At 48.4% G+C, this 16,926-nt stretch overlaps 1 protein-coding gene and 2 long non-coding RNA genes across 13 annotated transcripts in view; 1 reads left to right on the forward strand and 2 right to left on the reverse strand.

Moving 5' to 3' along the window:
- PDE10A (phosphodiesterase 10A) overlaps positions 1–16,926 on the reverse strand; it is a 344,897-nt gene that overhangs the window by 226,010 nt on the left and 101,961 nt on the right. The gene's annotated exons all lie outside the window — the stretch shown is intronic.
- On the reverse strand, positions 1,267–8,444 carry LOC145521292 (uncharacterized). Its single transcript, XR_014065299.1, has 2 exons — positions 5,941–8,444; positions 1,267–2,206 (listed from the first exon to the last, which is right to left on the reverse strand). It is a non-coding gene; the product is annotated as an uncharacterized LOC145521292 (long non-coding RNA).
- Positions 2,380–3,350, forward strand: LOC145521293 (uncharacterized). The gene is made up of 3 exons (XR_014065300.1): positions 2,380–2,479; positions 2,688–2,823; positions 3,197–3,350. It is a non-coding gene; the product is annotated as an uncharacterized LOC145521293 (long non-coding RNA).

Here is a 16,926-nt window from a genome sequence, read left to right on the forward strand (position 1 = left end):
CTTTTCCTACAAATTTCAGATGCATAATTCTCTCTATATTCTATCTGCAGGGAGACATTTACATTCAGGTGGTAAATTCAAGTCTCTCATTCACCTGGGATAATATATGATGCATATTATCAAAAGAATCTCGTATCTATACCCTCGGGTTACAATAAATCGTGGGAAATGAATCCCATACACTTACCCCATGCACTTTATCATATCAGCACACACACACACACACACACACACACACACACACACACCGCACACACATCCCTAGAAACAAAGTTTTAACAATTATTCTGAAGAGTAAAACTGAGGGTGAAAATATGGAAACATAACTTGATCCTGTCTTTCCACTGATACAGAATTTTGAGGACTAAACATCAATTGTCAAGAAGGAGCGCCCTGATCTGATTGCAATTTACAGCTTTTTGGAGAATCTTCACAGGAAGAATGCAGGCAAAGGCGGCCCCGACAGGAAACCTCAGATTCCAGACGTTCCGGGGCGAAGGCTCAGGAGAATCCAGGAACAGCGGCTGTCTGTCCAGTCATTCCCACAGCGAACACAACCCCACTCACTGTTCCAGCGGAGGAATCGCTACACAAGCAGTCATTCTGCAGAAACTAGGCAGGCTGTTTACACACCCACATGGAAACAGGCGTGAACAATCAGCTGGACGTGCAGCAATGAGCCTCCTTCTGTGCCAGGCAGCCACTGCTTCAAGCCGGCATGACTCCGTGCACGGTACAAACACCCAATTCCCAAACCAGACACCCTCCACCCCGGCCCGGGCAGGCTCTGGGGGTGGGGATACGTCAGAACCTCCGCTCTTGGGCCGAGGGACTGTCACCAGGTCACTGAAAACTGAAGTGAACGTATGAGTCACTCCATCGTGTCTGACTCTTTGTGACCCCCTGGACTGTAGCCTGCCAGGCTCCTCTGTCCATGGGATTCTCCAGGCAAGAATGCTGGAGTGGGTTGCCATTCCCTTCTCCAGGGGATCTCACTGACCCAAGGATCTAAACTGGGTCTCCCGCATAGCAGGCACATTCTTTACCATCTGAGACATCAAGGAAGCCCTAAGTCACTGGATACCTCAAAACCAATTTTATAATCTGCAAAACAACAGCCTGCCTCTCTAGCAAGAGGGCTGTGACCACACCTGAGATGACTAACCCAAAAATCCTCAGTAAAGGAAACAATAGCTGAGATGTGTTCAGCGCATTGCCCTCACGCCTATTATTTAACTAGTTCAATCTATGAACAAGGTACCATTCTTTTCATTCTGCTTTATAGATGAGATCAGTTCAGTTCAGTCACTCAGTCATGTCCAACTCTTTGCGACTCCATGGACTGCAGCACACCAGGCTTCCCTGTCCATCACCAACTAACTCCTGCAGCTTGCTCAAACTCATGTCCATTGAGTCAGTGATGCCATCCAACCATCTCATCCTCTGTCATCCCCTTCTCCTCCTGCCTTCAATCTTTCCCAGCATCAGGGTCTTTTCAAATGAGTCAGTTCTTCACATCAGGTGGCCAAAGTATTGGTGTTTCAGCTTTAACATCAGTCTTTCCAGAGAATATTCAGGACTGATTGCCTTTAGAATGGACTGGTTGGATCTCCTTGCAGTCCAAGGGACTCTTAAGAGTCTTTTCCAACACCACAGTTCAAAAGCATCGATTCTTCGGTGCTCAGCTTTCTTTATAGTCCAACTCTCACATCCATACATGACTACTGGAAAAACCATAGCCTTGACTAGATGGACCTTTGTTGGCATAGATGAGATAACTGAGGCAAAAAGCAGTCACACCACTAACTGCTCACAGACAGTGAGCTGAGGCTCTTCCCCACCTGAACCAGACTCAGGAATGCGGCCGACACAGACCGGTTACCGGCCTCCCCAGGCTGCCGTCCCTCTAGTCCCTGCCCACCTCTCCCACCCACCCTGGCCCGCCTAGGCCCAGAGGTGTGTTTATGACCAGATCAACCTACCTGTGACATGCACTGACTGCACCCGCCCACAAAAGGCTGGGTGCAATCTGTTTCATCCCCAGAACTGAGCCGTACGGTGGACGGTGGTCACACACACACACACACACACACACACAGGTTTTGGAAAATTACTCACATCTGCCCTGAGAAAGCAGATACTACATCGAGTCAATGGGCTTCCCTGGTGGCTCAGAAGTAAAGAATCCGCCTGCAATGCAGGAGACCTGGGCTCGATCCCTGGGTTGGGAGGATCCTCGGGAGGGCGGGGCAACCCACTCAGTAAATACTCTTGGGAGCCCTCGGTGTGTGTCAGGCAACATCACAGGATCACAAAGACCTTGATCACAAAGGGCCTTGTTTTTAACGGTGTGTACAAGGCTCTGCCCCAGCACCACCCAAACAGGAAGAAAAGAAGAGCAAGGACCAGCCCCTCCCCAACCCAGACCCGAGTGTGTGGTTCCCGGGATGGGGTGGGGGCAGGCGGGAGAGCCTCCCAGGTTTGCAATAAAGCCCTTCCAGAGTTCCCACTGAATTCCCTGGACGATGATATTTCCAATAAAGGCGAGGTGCCAAAGCAGAAGGCAAAATCTGGCTTGAGTTTCCCTCCAGCCAAAAAATATTTTCTAAAAATGCGCCTCGTCTACCTCTTGGAAGTAAGAAAATGTTTTTTAGCAATTATTCTCCATAATCCTATTTTCCCATCAGTTTTTATTCCAGATCCCATCTCTCCTCATCTCCTCCATCTACTACTTGCTGTGAGTAAATGCTGTCAATAACGTCTCTTCGAAAATGGAGTCAGGATCTCTTTTTATGCTGCGAGAAAAGGTCCGACTCAAAACGGGTATGTAATCAGATTCTAAGATTATGCCTTTTGTGAAGTGCCATAGAGTAAAGCGTCCTGCTTTCTGCCAAAAGAAAGCAAGAGAGGAGGAAGGAAGGAAACGATTTTAACCTCTTCCATTTGGAAATGATTCTAATATGCAGCACATCTACCCTTCCCTTTTATTTCCACTTTACAATTCAGATTACTTTAAGCACAGTAGTAGTCAAAAGTAAATGCAAAGAAATGCACAGAAATTTTAACAAGGAAGGACAGGGAGGGAGGGAGGGCTCAGAAAAATATCTATTTTTTTATCAAAGAAAATCCGTCATTAAAAGAAAAACAACGTGACTTTCTTATGCCAATTACTGCACCATTGTGTTCAATCTGAAAGGACGCGGTGTAATCCTCTCCCTCTGCTCTGGTCAGCTCACGTGCACCGTTGTTTGGAACAGAACACTCACACCGTGTAGGCTATGCTGTTGGCGGCGTAACTACCCAGATCCAGGCAAAGAAAATAAAATGTTTACAAAGCATATACTATAAAATCTGAAAGCTTGATCATTTAAATGTATACTAGTCAACTTGGTGAAAGTTAAGTTCATCATCCCAAGGTTAAGACACCCACACTGGATAACAAGCTATGTACTTGGCTGCCCACCTAGCACTCTAAAATAGAGCCTGTGAACAGCAATGGCAGATGAACTACGAGGGGGAGCCAGTCTCCGAGAGCCTGGAGCACAGAGCTGCCACTCAGACACCGCACAACAACGAGAACCATTAAGGCTTTTGCGCTCTGTCCCTGGATTTTATAAAATGCCCTGGGGACACATCAGACTTGCACTGAATTTTACAGGTTACAGAGTGCGTCCACCTTCACTGTGTCACCTTTATCCTGACCTTACAGGGAGACAGGTGAGGGGGGAGGGCAGAGAGCGAGATGCCACCAGGTTACAGACTAGGGAAAACACTCAGTGACCTGTCCAGGCACCCATGACCAGCAGGTAAGAGGAGCCAGTGTTTAAACTGCCCCATATCCAAACCCTGCTCACCAGATCCAAGGCTTAACATTCTCTCCATTACCCTCTGATACCTATATTCTATTGACTTGCTGCTATTATGACTTTTCCTTCATTACCTTAATTTGTACAGCTGAAAATTCAGAAGCTAATCTGATTTTTATAGGAAGTCATATCTATGATAATTCTCAACTGCAATTGATAAAGGATAAAAACTGAAGGCAGACATAAAAAAATAACCTATGTAACATCAAACGCAGCAAAGGCCTTTAAACTGCATGCATGCCACTCTTTTCCATTAGCATATAAGAAATGCAGACAATGTGAAATTTTTAGATGTCGAAAATGCTTTTAAACTGCTAAAAGGTTTTCAAATCATACAAGTTCTGATGGCTTTTCTTTAACAATTATCTTTTAAATCTTTTTAAAGTTGTATGCCTTTCTGTTTCTGTATTATTTTAGATGTAATATCAAGATTTTACACCATTTTCTAATCTCCAACCACAATACATCATTTACTCAGTAACCACATATTAAACAAGTACAACTACAGCATTCTTGGTCTGTAAAGGTTTCAAAGTAAAAATCTGCTCTATCAACAGACTGTATTGTGAAATTTACACAAGCTTACTCATGTGACTCTAAAATGGCAAGAGAAGCAGTTAAGTTACCTTAACACAAAGAAAAGCTAAAAAGCATGAAAACCTAAGGAGCACTTTCATGTAATAACCTGCAAGTCACTGTGAACTATCAGTAACTGCTGGGATGCTCGTCCGCTTCCTCTCCTCCCGACCTTCCTGTTACAAGGACGGAAAGCACACCAGCCGCTCACCTGGAGGTCAGATGCATAAAATAAGATTTGGGTAAAGTATGCGATGTTGTTGATATAAGATAACAAATTTAGATCAAACCCGGATTGTGTAAATAATAGTCTAACATTTTGAACAAAAAGTACTTACTAGAAATAGTTTGTAAGTTTGGCAGAGAATAATATAATTCACCTGGTAAGTACAACAACTTTACTGATCCCTGCTTCGCCCAGCACCTAATCGGGAAAGACTGACAATGCACACAGACGGAGTCATTATCACTCCTCCGAGGTCACCACCCCAGGAACCGCTCTCCCTGTGGTGAGGAGTAAAGTCACCAACGCAGTGGGTGTGCTCCATCCACTCGCAGGCCTGCAGTTCCCATTATCAGGGCTAGTGACCTACCACAGATGTGTGTCTGCCTCTCCTGAGAGGAGATGGAAGCAGCAAGCTGCCTAGGGAGGGAAGGGAAGACGGGCAAGCCTTTGTGGCTGATGCCCACGGATCCACAGAGGGAAAAAGGGGGGCGGGGGGGGAACAACTTTAAAAGTTGCAGCAGGGACTCCCTAGAGGTCCAGTGACTAAGACTCCCTGATCCCAGTGTAGGGGATCCTGGTTCCATCCCTGGCTGGGGAACTAAATCATGAATGCCGCAGCTAGAAGGTCCTGCATGATGCAAAGAAGACAGAAGATCCCACGTGCTGCAACTAAGATCCAGCACAGCCAAATAGAGAAGTATTTTCTAAAAAATATATCTACCAACAGAATGTTTGCATTTCTCTACAGAAAACAGTTTCAAGAAAGATAAGAATGCACAACTGTCTGAGGTTGTTAATTATAGCAGTCTCTAGAACCATAAACCTTAAAAGTTCTTTAAGGCATTTCTGTTTTATAAAAGAATGATAATTGATGCTTGTAAGGATAAAAGAATAAAAATAATTAGATTCACAATATACGTCTAATAAGATAAGAATGGCATCACACATTTTTGGAAGATACCTATGTAAAATAACTTATTAAAAGTAGATGCTTTACACAGACATGGTGAACAGACTTGTGGACACAGTTGGGGAAGGGGAGGATGGGACGAATGGAGAGAATAGCATGGAAACATGTATATTACCATGTGTAAAACAGCCAGCCAGCGGGAATTGGCTGTATGATCAAGTGTAAGTGTTAGTCGTTCAGTCGTGTCCGACTCTTTTCCATCCCATGAACTGGTTTCTCTGTACGTGGACTTTTCCAGGCAAGAATACTGGAGTGGGCTGCCATTCTCTTCTCCAGGGTATCCTCCTGCATTGCAGGCAGACTCTGAGCCACTAGGGAAGCCCACTGTGTGAGGCAGGAAGCGAAAACCTGGTGCTCTGGGACAACCTCGAGGGGCGGGAGGGGGTGGGAGATGGGAGGGAGGCTCACGAGGGAGGGGATACATGTACCCCTATGGCTGATACATGTTGATGTCTGGCAGAAACCAACATCATATTGTAAAGCAATTATCCTCCAACTAAAAATAAATAAATTTTTAAAAAGAACATATATTTTAACAAGTAGAGGCTTTAAAAGCTACACTTCAGTAATCTGGAAAAGGTTTCCCTCCCAGACAGTCTGGACCGCAGGGGCAGAGGCAGTCCGTCCCAGGGCGATGCTGCAGGAGGCCACCACGCAGCTGCCTGGACCGAGGCTCGCGGTGCCCACAGCCCTGGGCCCAGGTCTGCACCTCGGGCCTCTCAGTGCTTATAGTCTGTCCTCTTTGCACCATTTCTAAGAACCACAGGAGCAACCTTACAGTTACAAAGTCAGTCATTGGGATGAAAGGTACATAGTAGGAAATACAGTCACTAACATTGTAATAACTTTGTGTGGTGACAGATGGTAACTGGACTTACTGAGCTGATCATTTCATAACATATAAAAGTACTGAATCACTGACGCACACGTGAAACTCAAGTAATACCATAAGTCAATTATCCTTCAATAAAAAAGAATCACGGGAAGCCATGAATATAAAAATAATTTACAAACTGAAAACCCTTCCAGGTCTGCAGGGTGCTGTTACTCAGGTTACTGTCCAGGTCACTGGGTGTCTCCACTGCCCCCATGGCAGTGCCAGCGGCCTGTGCCCTCGGGGACATCAACCCCAGGTGAAGGGCAGTTTCCCCCGTCATCCATCAGCGAGGCACTCGCCTGTGATCGATCTGTCTGCCTTGCGGGGAGGCCAGCGTGTCGCTTTGACCCTGACGAGGCACCAGACCCGACACGCGTCCCTGGGAGAGAAGCACCCCTTCCAGGCCTTTGTTCCTCCAATAGAGCACCTCCCGCCCCCCTGGCCCTCCCCTCCCTGCTCTTCAGAGCATCCACACCCGCCAATCAGTCAGTCTCCTCCTTCTCCCTGTCTCTTCCTCAAGGGGACGCGTGCCCAGCCTAGCTCCCCCCTTGGGCACCTAAGCTTGCTGGCATAGGTCTGCCTAGACTGCTGGACAGACCTCAGAGCCATGGACACCCCCAGCTTTGTTCACCTCTGTACTAATGCCACAAGGCCCTCAAAAAGACACTCACTGGATTAAAGTGCATACACATGAAATTTGAAATAATCAAACAGGGACTTCCCTGGTGGTCCAGTGGTTAAGAACCCGCCTGCCAATGCGTGGGTTCAATCCCTGGTTTAGGAAGATCCCACACACCTCAGAGCTACTAAGCCCTGGCACCACAAGTGTGGAGCTCCTCAGCGCGAGAGCCCAAGCTCTGCAGCAGGAGAAGCCAAGGCAGTGAGAAACCCGCGTGCAGCAAGGGAGAGGCCCAGCACAGCCAAAAAATAATTCATCCATTTTAAAAAATTAAATAAACATAATCCACCACAGAGATACCCAGGGGGTGCGCTCTGCCACACGAGGAGGTGTGTGCATGCTAAGTCCCTGCAGTCGTGTCCAACTCTTTGTGACCAGAGCCTGCCAGGCTCCTCTGTCCATGGGATTCTGGAGGCAAGAATACTGGAGTGGGTGGCCATGCCCTCCTCCAGGGGATCTTCCTGACTCAGGGATCGAACTTGGGTCTCCTGCATCGTAGGTGGGTTCTTTAATGTCTGAGCCACCCGGGGAAGCCCACACAAGGAGGCGTGTGCAGTCCCAGTCACGTGGTCTGATGTCACGAGGAGAAAGACCTGGTGGACAGCAGGAAGGCAATTTCGGGTCCTCTCTGGCCTCGTGGAGGACACTGGCCAGCCAGACCTTGGGCGCAGTCCCCGGCTGTAACCTTGACCTCCTTGGCTTTCCCCCACTTTCAGGGCTTTCAGGTTCTCTTAGGTGGGGGGTCCCCGTGGCCCGGGTGAGCCCCCCGCACGCAGCGTGTCAGCTCAGGTGGCGGCGGCCTTTCACACTCACTCCCTCTCCTGCGGCATACTTTCACTTCCGGAAGAAATGGAACCCTCTCACATGTTCCTAGGTTGGCATAGAAGAATTTCTGTCACAAGTTTAAATAGATGTACGTTTCCACACGTTTTTCTACAGCAAATATGTCTTACGGGTATTTCTGTCAAAACCTTAGCACCGAGGAACCGTTCATTCAGACTATGGAGTCTGTCCTGTGAGGTGTCCGACTGGAAAGCCAGTCTTCACAGCCTTGAGTGACTAAGTCAGACCCGATTCCTGTTTGAAACGGCTACTTTATGAGGCAGACACGGCCTACGTTGCGTCTCACTTCTGCGGGAGAATCTGAAGACGGGGGCGGGATGGCGGCAGGCGGAGCCGTGCGCGGGGCTCAGCGTGGAGCCGTGAGCTTGAGAAGCCCAGGCTCGGCGTCCGCGGCAGCTCCGCGGGCCGCGCTCCCGGACCCTCCGTCGGAGCAGGGTCTCCTCAGGGGCGTCCGAGTCGGCGGCGTCCGCGTCTACGCTCCGCGCCAACGAGCGGCGCTGAGCCTCTGGGGAGGAGCCGGGTGAGCCCTTCTTCCGCTGTGGGGAGGAGCACAGTCGAGAAAGGAACGCAAACTCATTTCTCCAAGAGTCTGTCTGAACAGTGAGGACACAGAAACTGATTTCCTTAAATCCGTTTCTTACATTATTAAAATCTTTGCCAAGTCCCCTTCTTGAAAGGAGACTTCCCAGGCGGCACTGGTGGTAAAGAACCCGCCTGCCAACGCACGAGATGTAAGAGACGCGGACTCGATCAGGAAGATCTCCTGGAGGAAGGCATGGCAACCCACTCCAGTCTTCTTGGAAAATCCCATGGACAGAGCAACCTAGTGGGAACAGTCCACAGGACTGCGAAGAGTTGGACATGACAGAAGCGACTGAGCAGGCAAGCATGCACGCCTCTTGAAATTGGGAACACCAGTTTGAAGACAGTGGATAAGGAATTCCCACCATTTCAAGGCTTTTAGGGCTTCCCTGGTAGCTCAGTTGGTAAAGAATCTGCCTGTCAGGCAGGAGACCCTGGTTCGATTCCTGGGTCGGGAAGTTTCCCTGGAGAAGGAATAGGCTGCCCACTCCAGTATTCTTGGGTTTCCCTTGTGGCTCAGCTGGTAAAGAATCCGCCCGCAGTGCGGGAGACCTGGGTTCGATCCCTGGGTTGGGAAGATCCCCTGGAGAAGGGAAAGGCTACCCACTCCAGTATTCTGGCCTGAAGAATTCTATGGACTGTATAGTCCATGGGGTCGCAAAGAGCCGGACGACTGAGCGGCTTCACTGTCACCATTTCCAGAGAGCCCTGGGGTCCGCCTGTCATCTCTGCTGAGCGGGGACATCTCCCTTCCTTCACACTGGGCACCACACGGAGGAAGACAGGCCCAGCAGTTTCCCTTGGGCTTCTCCTTTAATGTGGCCATTCCATTATTCACTCGTTACTATTACACACGCATTGTAATAATAATGGCCCATGATCATATCTAATATATACATTATTACACATTACATACTCAGCATACATTCAGTATGCAAACCTTCCTAAAATGTTCCTAATATATCTAAATAATAAATCCAGGCTGCATTACTCAAATCTTCCCCAGGATCAGTAATCAATGTATTAAGAAAGAAAGATACACACACATGTATATGATAACAGGGATTCCTTGACAAACTGGCCATTCTGGGTACTAAGTCACTGACTTCTGTGTGCATCAACCTGGTTACCCACAGAAAAGGGTAAGGCAATAACATCCTTCCAGGCAAATTCAACTGTACAAAAAAAATGCAAAGCATTCTGCCAAGAGAAATAACACATGCATCATATGGTTCCCAGAGATAAGTGCATATTTATACATGTGTCTCCTGATTTCTGTCTTCCTCTCTGTGAAGTGATTTAGGACTACAAGATGCTTAAAGGAAAAAAAATCAGCAATACCAATCCTACGTGGAGCACCCAACAGCTCCTGTTTTATGAAACCGCTGCCCTTTCGACTCCCCACAGAAGCTGAATTACTGGAGCAGGCGCCCTGCCTTAAACAAACTGGGCCACTGGAGCAGAGAGCCAGCCAGCCACACTGCTGCGGGGTGGGCGTCCGCATACCCAAACTGGGAACATGACCTCAGATACTCTTTCCATTGAAAGAGGGCTTAGTGCTTCCCAAACGCCCGAAGGGAGGAATCGGTGTTCATCAAAATAATATATTCTTCTAACATGAGGGGTCAGCAAACTCCAGCCCATGCCAGGTTTTGTAAATAAGGTCATTCATCCCTGCACTGCCTATGTCTTCCCGCTACGGCAGCAGAGCTGAGCAGTGATGACAGAAGCTGTGTCCCACCAAGTCTAAAACAGGAACTATCAAGCCCTTCACAGAAACAGTCCACCCTGCTCTCAGACAACAAATTCGTAGCGATGCTTTCATACAGTTTTAGCATTTACTTCGAAATAGTCTGTTTCTCACTAGTCTTAAGTAACCACCATATTGATTGAATCGATTATTTTATACAATCTTCTGATTCAGAAACATCCAACAGGACAGGTATCTTCTGTGGTTGTTCTGTCACTAAGCCGTGTCTCACTCTTTGGGACCCCATGGACTGCAGTGTGCCAGGCTCCTCCCAGAGTTCGCTCAGATTCCTATCCACCGAGTCAGTGACGCTGCTGAACCGTCTCATCCTCTGTCACTCCCTTCTCCTCTCGCCCTCAATCTTTCCCAGCATCAGGGTCTTTTCAAATAAGTTGGCTCTTCCCATCAGGTGGCCAAAGTATAGGCGCTTCAGCATCAGCCCTTCCAATGAATATTCAAGGTTGATTTCCTCTAGAATTGACTTGCTAACCTAAATTCCATCTGTGCCAAATTTATAAATAAAACTACGTTCCCTCTGCAGTTTTAATATATTATCCAGAAGAATCACTTGTAAAAGCTGAGGACTAGGAACAGCAACATGAAATTTCTGGCCCAGCAATGGGGGCCTGTTCCTAACAAGGTGAGATACCCCCTGGACCCAGGGTGGTCCGCATCCTATGTGGCTGCACACCCTGAGCCCAGAAGGAGAGACAATGTCCTCCAGCGAGTGCAGGAGAGTCTGGAAGTAGAGGGTGAGCACCAGGAAGGACAATCCCCAGTAGGGAGGTGGGTGACCGCTGCTGGCTGGCTCCCACCCCGAGCCTTTGGGGGAGGGGGCAGCCCTCATGGAGAGAGCTCCCTCTGCTCCGGGGGGGGGGGGTGCTGCAGGGCATGAAAGTGAAAGCCGTTCAGTTGTGTCTGCTCTTTGTGACCTCCATGGACTATATAGTGCATGGAATTCTCCAGGCCAGAATACTGGAGTGGGCAGCCTTTCCCTTCTCCAGGGGATCTTCCCAACCCAGGGACTGAACCCAGGTCTCCCACATTACAGGCAGATTCTTTACCAGCTGAGCCACCAGGGAAGCCCAAGAACAGTGGAGTGGCAGCCTATCCCTTCTTCAGCGGATATTCCCGACCTGGGAATTGAACTGGGGTCTCCTGAATTGCGGATGGATTCTTGACCAGCTGAGCTATGAGGGGATTCCATCCCCTGCAATCACCTCCCAAATCAACTGTCTCTGTTTGCAGGGAAGGTCAAACTAAGAAACTAGAGTTCCTTGAAATCTTTCTTCAAGGGAAACAGTATTGAGAGAACCGCTGGAGCCGGAGGTGTGAGCCCAGGGTGACTTCACAGACACGTGCCCACACTCAGCTCCAGGAGACCTGCAGGAGCGCTCAGCTGAGACCCCCTCAACCTCTCACGGGCTTCAGGCGGACAGTCGACGCCACCAGAAGCAGCTACTACGCTACCCACAGATGGTTCACAGACTCCTGCACTTGAGGACGGCTCCTGACACTAGAGAAGAGAGCAGGACAAAGGAGGCAACAACACCCAGCAGGCAACGCACGCAGTACGTCAGCCCCTGACACCAGAGCCAGGAAGACGGGCCCCCCGGGGCCACCAGCACCAGCTCTGCAGCGGGAGGGCCCGCGACTTCCCCAGCCACACTCCATTACAGAACCCTCCGGGAAGCCAAAGAGCCTTCTAAACATCAGAGGCAGTATTTTAAGGATTTCTGAAAACTGTTGTGTTTTCTTTGCTCTTTTAATATTAAAAAAAAAAAAATAGTTGAGCCTCTCATACTTAATATAAAATCAGAATGAAAACATCACAAGTCTAAAGTTGTTACAATTCAGTGAAGTCCAAAGTGCTCTGACTCAGATCTGTTATTTCTTCTTTGGGGAAGCTAACATATACTGAGCACCTGTTTTACAGGTATGCAGAGCTTAGCTCAGAAATCAAGCAGAGCTGAGGCGTGAACCCACATCTTCTCCCAAAACATGTTTCCAGGGCACCAGTTGCTCTTGGGAAGCCTTCATTCGCTGCACACTTCGTGAGTGATTCCCACTGAAGACTCTGAGGGTGACCTGAGATCCAGAGAGAGCCCCCCCCAACCCCACAGTTAAGGAGAGACAGATGAACAGTGAGCAGTTTCGGCATCGTGACAGACTAACCACCCAGCTCAGGTCTCCATACAGAGAGCAGAGGGGCGGGCAGGAAGTGCTTGCCACGGCTGCACAGCTGAATGAATGCCTGTCTGGAACTGCTTTTAATTTTTATAAACTATTCTCCACTGAAAGTGAGTAAGAGTTGCTCAGTCGTGTCCGACTCTTTGTGACCCCATGGACTGTGGCCCGCCCGCCAGGCTCCCCTGTCCATGGGATTCCCCAGGCCAGGATACTGGAGTGGGGTGCTAGTCCCTTCTCCAGGGGATCTTCCCAACCCAGGGATCGAAACCATGTCTCCCGCATTGCAGGCAGATTCTTTACTGTCTGAGCCACCAAGGAAGTCCCACACTACTGAAAAACGGAAGCAATTCAGTATTTTTTTTAAAAAATACACATGTCCACTATACAGTATGAAAGAATTCCAAAAGATCATGAGGGATAAAAGTGCAGTTTCTCAAATTATTCATCAAGTTTTTAATGAAAATAATATAAGGCATTGATAGTTTTGTTCCAGATAAATGCAAACCAGATACAGAGTGTTATTAGTTTTTTTTTAATGGTTTAAAGTGTAGCCTCGAAATTCACCCTTAAGGAGGTTAACTGTTCATGGGCACATTCTCACCTTTCTCCAAGTGAGTGTGTATTAAATCACAAAAGAAAAGTGTAATACACGTATAGGACTCAGACCATTCACACGGATAATAAAGAATGCAGACCGACAATCTACAAAATTCTGACGTGAATAAAGAGCCAGTTGCAGAGAAAACACCATACCTAGGAACCAAATCTAACCCATGCTGCCCTCCGGACGGAGGCCAGAGGGGAGTGATGCCCTGGGCCAGCGCCGAGCCCACCTGAGGCTGCCCGGCACGCAGCACGGCCAGCTGTGGAGTGTCCCCTCCGGACCCGAGCAGCCGGAAGGCCCCGCAGAAACCAGAAACTTCCCTCCTGAGTCAGGTCAAGTGCACGCGAATGCTTCAGAGACACAAGAAAATAGAGGTCAAAGACTTTGGAGGCGCGGAGGCCCCAACATAGGGAAAATGACAGCCATTCGAAAAATAGATCCCCTAAATGGAAGAATGCTCGTGATCGTCACTTCTTTTTTTCAGTTCTTTTCTCTTTCCAAAAATCCTTCCTTTTTATTTTCAACACATTTTCCTTTAATTCCTTGCCAAGCAAGTGGAATCGCTCTAAGACTCCAGCCATTTCCTGCTATCAGTGTTTCCAGAAGCTGCGCTTCCTGTAACTACAAAGAAAACACCTTTCCTGCCCAGTGGATGCGCCAGGCAGCCTTTCCCTCGTTTCCCTTTGCCACGGACCATCTCCTGCCCCCGACGCCCTCACAGGGCTGCCCTGCCTCCCTCCCGGGAGAGACGGTTCTGCAGGGCTCCTCAGGGCCCAGGGATGCGTGGACGCAAGGTGCTCTGGCACCTCCTTTGTTCAAGGCATTGTTGCCAACACTGGACATACATCATTTCATTTCACCTTCCCTCCAACGTGGGCTTGTCTAACCCCACAAGCACCACCTTAGGCCACGTCCTTGGCATCTGCTTAACAGATGAAGGACACAGACTCGCTTCTCAGGGCCCTGGACTACCTGCTTTTCCTTCCTGAGAGGTCACCAGGCCCAAAGCACTAGGGAGCAGTGGCCAGGGTCGGCAGTGTATCGACAAAGAAGGAAAAGAGGAACAAGGGCACGAACTGTTTGTTTCTCTCTCCTCACATCCCCTCCCCAGGGGTCTCTGTCTGTTCATGTCTCATCGTGACACTTGCAAAAAGATCAGGTCATCCCACCTGAAACCTGGTACCCAGTAACTTGCTGTCTTAGTAGTCTGGGGTACTTTTCACCAGACCACAAGCCACAAGAAGTCATAATAATTTTGCATCTCAAGAATCTGGCCAGAATACATTGTTTTTAAATGTACCAATACAAAACAAAAAGAGTTGAAAAATCACTTAGGAAAAAAAGTGACAGATTTCCTAATGGTGGCCCATTTGACCAAAAAAAAAAAAAATAGAACGATTACAAAACACAGAAGGTGCCCAAACTCCCCGGCTAACTCCCCAGCTATGACAGGATCTCAGGAGAAACGCAATTCAACGAGAGCACTAACATTAACAAAGAATAACCTTTATCATAAGGGCATTCCCACTGACCTGAAACGCCTTGAAAGCATCTGCAGTGCTCAACAGAGTGAAAAGACGGATTCCAACCCCCTCCCCTGGATCCACACGTCCCATCCAGGGAAAAAGAACAATGATCATCAGGGCTGTCCCTGAAACCCTGGCTACTATGGGGAAATCGTGCCTTCAAGCAAGAGGCCCAAGTACGTGCAAGCTGACAATGTCTCATCCCTAAGGCTAGGGTGTGTAACAAGGATTAACTGTGTGAAGATCCCAGAAGCAAGAACACACGGGTCAAAGAAATTGGTGAAGGTAGTGCCAGGCTGATGCTTAAGGTTAGGAAAGGGTTTGCACAAAATCCAGTAACTAGGAAGGAAGCAGCAGCTAAAATAAAACCAATGGGTGGACTAGGAGGAAATAATATTAAGTGATAAGACAAAGAAAAACGTCAACGGTATAAGCAGAACACAGGAAAAATCAGCAGGGGTGAAGTTCAAACTAAGGGGATAGGAAAGAAACCCACTGAGATGCTCAGAGGAACAGGGAAGAGCAACTGCAAACCTAAAATAAAGTCAGAGAAGAGACCAGAAATGTGAGGACCTAAAGAATTCGGTTCCGCCACAAAGGCACAGCCAGAAGGAGGGCACTGTCCTTGGTGGACGGAGAGGTCTCTGAGGTCAGGACGGGTTTCCACCGGGTCTGCCCAGACGGCGCCCACAGCGGCCGAGAAGGATGAATGGATGCATGAGGTCACACCTTCCCGGCTCGAAAGGAAAAACCCCCGATCACGGCCAGGAGGGAATAAATTACAATCAACTGCACCAGCTCCTGCCCAGGGCATTATTCAGCGGCAAGACAACTCAAGGTTACATTTGCACTTCCTTAAGAAGCTCTAGAATGTAAAGCCCTCATTTTCACAGGGAAGACACTCAGTTTCTTGCCAAAATGTAGTGATTTCCACCAGATGAAGCTGGCTGGGCAGGTCTCCAACAGTGTAAACAACAGTTCATCTCTTAAATGTGAAACCACAGACTGTATCGGAGTCAGAAACTACATTAAAATAGAAGTGGCTTTGTTTCCATTTTCAAATCTGCGCATGACGTAGAAAGGAGCTGATAAGCATGAGAGGTAATTGAGGCATGCGGTTTTTGTTTTTTTAATATGCATGGTTTGACATTTCGAGATCTTGTGTAGGAGAAGTAAGTGGGAGGCTAGAGGAAGGCAGAATCAAGTGAACAAACTTCAGGGGCTGAAAAATCAACTATGATCCCGACAGGAGGACAATAAAAAAGAAAAGAAAAGATTACATCAACCACAAACTAGGGCAACTATCCTTTGTCCACCTGAAGCGAAGAGCCGACTCACTGGGAAAGACCCTGATGCTGGGAAACATTGGGGGCGGGAGGAGAAGGGACGGCAGAGGATGAGATGGCTGGATGGCATCACCGACTCAACGGACGTGAGTTTGAGAAAGCTCTGGGAGATGGTGATGGACAGGGAAGCCTGGCGTGCTGCCGTCCATGGAGTCACAAAGAGTCGGACACGACTGAGCAACTGAACAACAACAAAAGTTAGTTACGTAGCATTTCGGTAAACTCTACTTCCTTTTCAATTTAATTTTGAATAGGTAATAAATTACGCTATTCAAGAATCAAAAAAATATAAAAAACTATTGAGTGAAGTCTCCCTCCATCTCCTGTTGCCCTGCCCCAGGTATCCACTGCTCCCATCCCCACCGAACCGTCGACAAAGCGCTGGGTGTGCGTTCCTGAGTCTCCGCCATGTTTGTTTATGCAACACAAGACACACACAAGCATACACTCTCACTGTCCTTCCTAACACACAAGTGTGGGTGTGTGCACAGCTTTACGCTTTGCTTTTTCCACATGACGATGTATATAAAGAGCTTTCATGCATCCATGTCACTGCTACAGATCTTCTTTGGCCAGGTCCCTACAGGCCAACTTCAGGCGGTTTCCTCTAATGTTCTCCTCAACCAGCGCTGCAATCAGTTAATACTGGGCTTCTCAGGTGGCACTGGTGGTACAGAACCCGCCTGCCAACGTCAGAGACACAGGAGATGCGGGGTCCACCTCTGGGTCAGGAAGATCCCCCAGAGGAGGGCAGGACAACCCACTCCAGGATTCTTGCCTGGAGAATCCCATGGACACAGGAGCCCGGTGAGCTACATCCCACAGGGTCACAGAGAGTCAGATATGACTGCAGCAACTTAGCATGCATATTAATACCGGTGAGGTCATCTT

The sequence above is a fragment of the Giraffa tippelskirchi genome, chromosome 9 (genome assembly GCF_054371585.1).
Source record: "Giraffa tippelskirchi isolate mGirTip1 chromosome 9, T2T-mGirTip1v1.2.pri, whole genome shotgun sequence".
Lineage (NCBI taxonomy): Eukaryota > Metazoa > Chordata > Mammalia > Artiodactyla > Giraffidae > Giraffa > Giraffa tippelskirchi.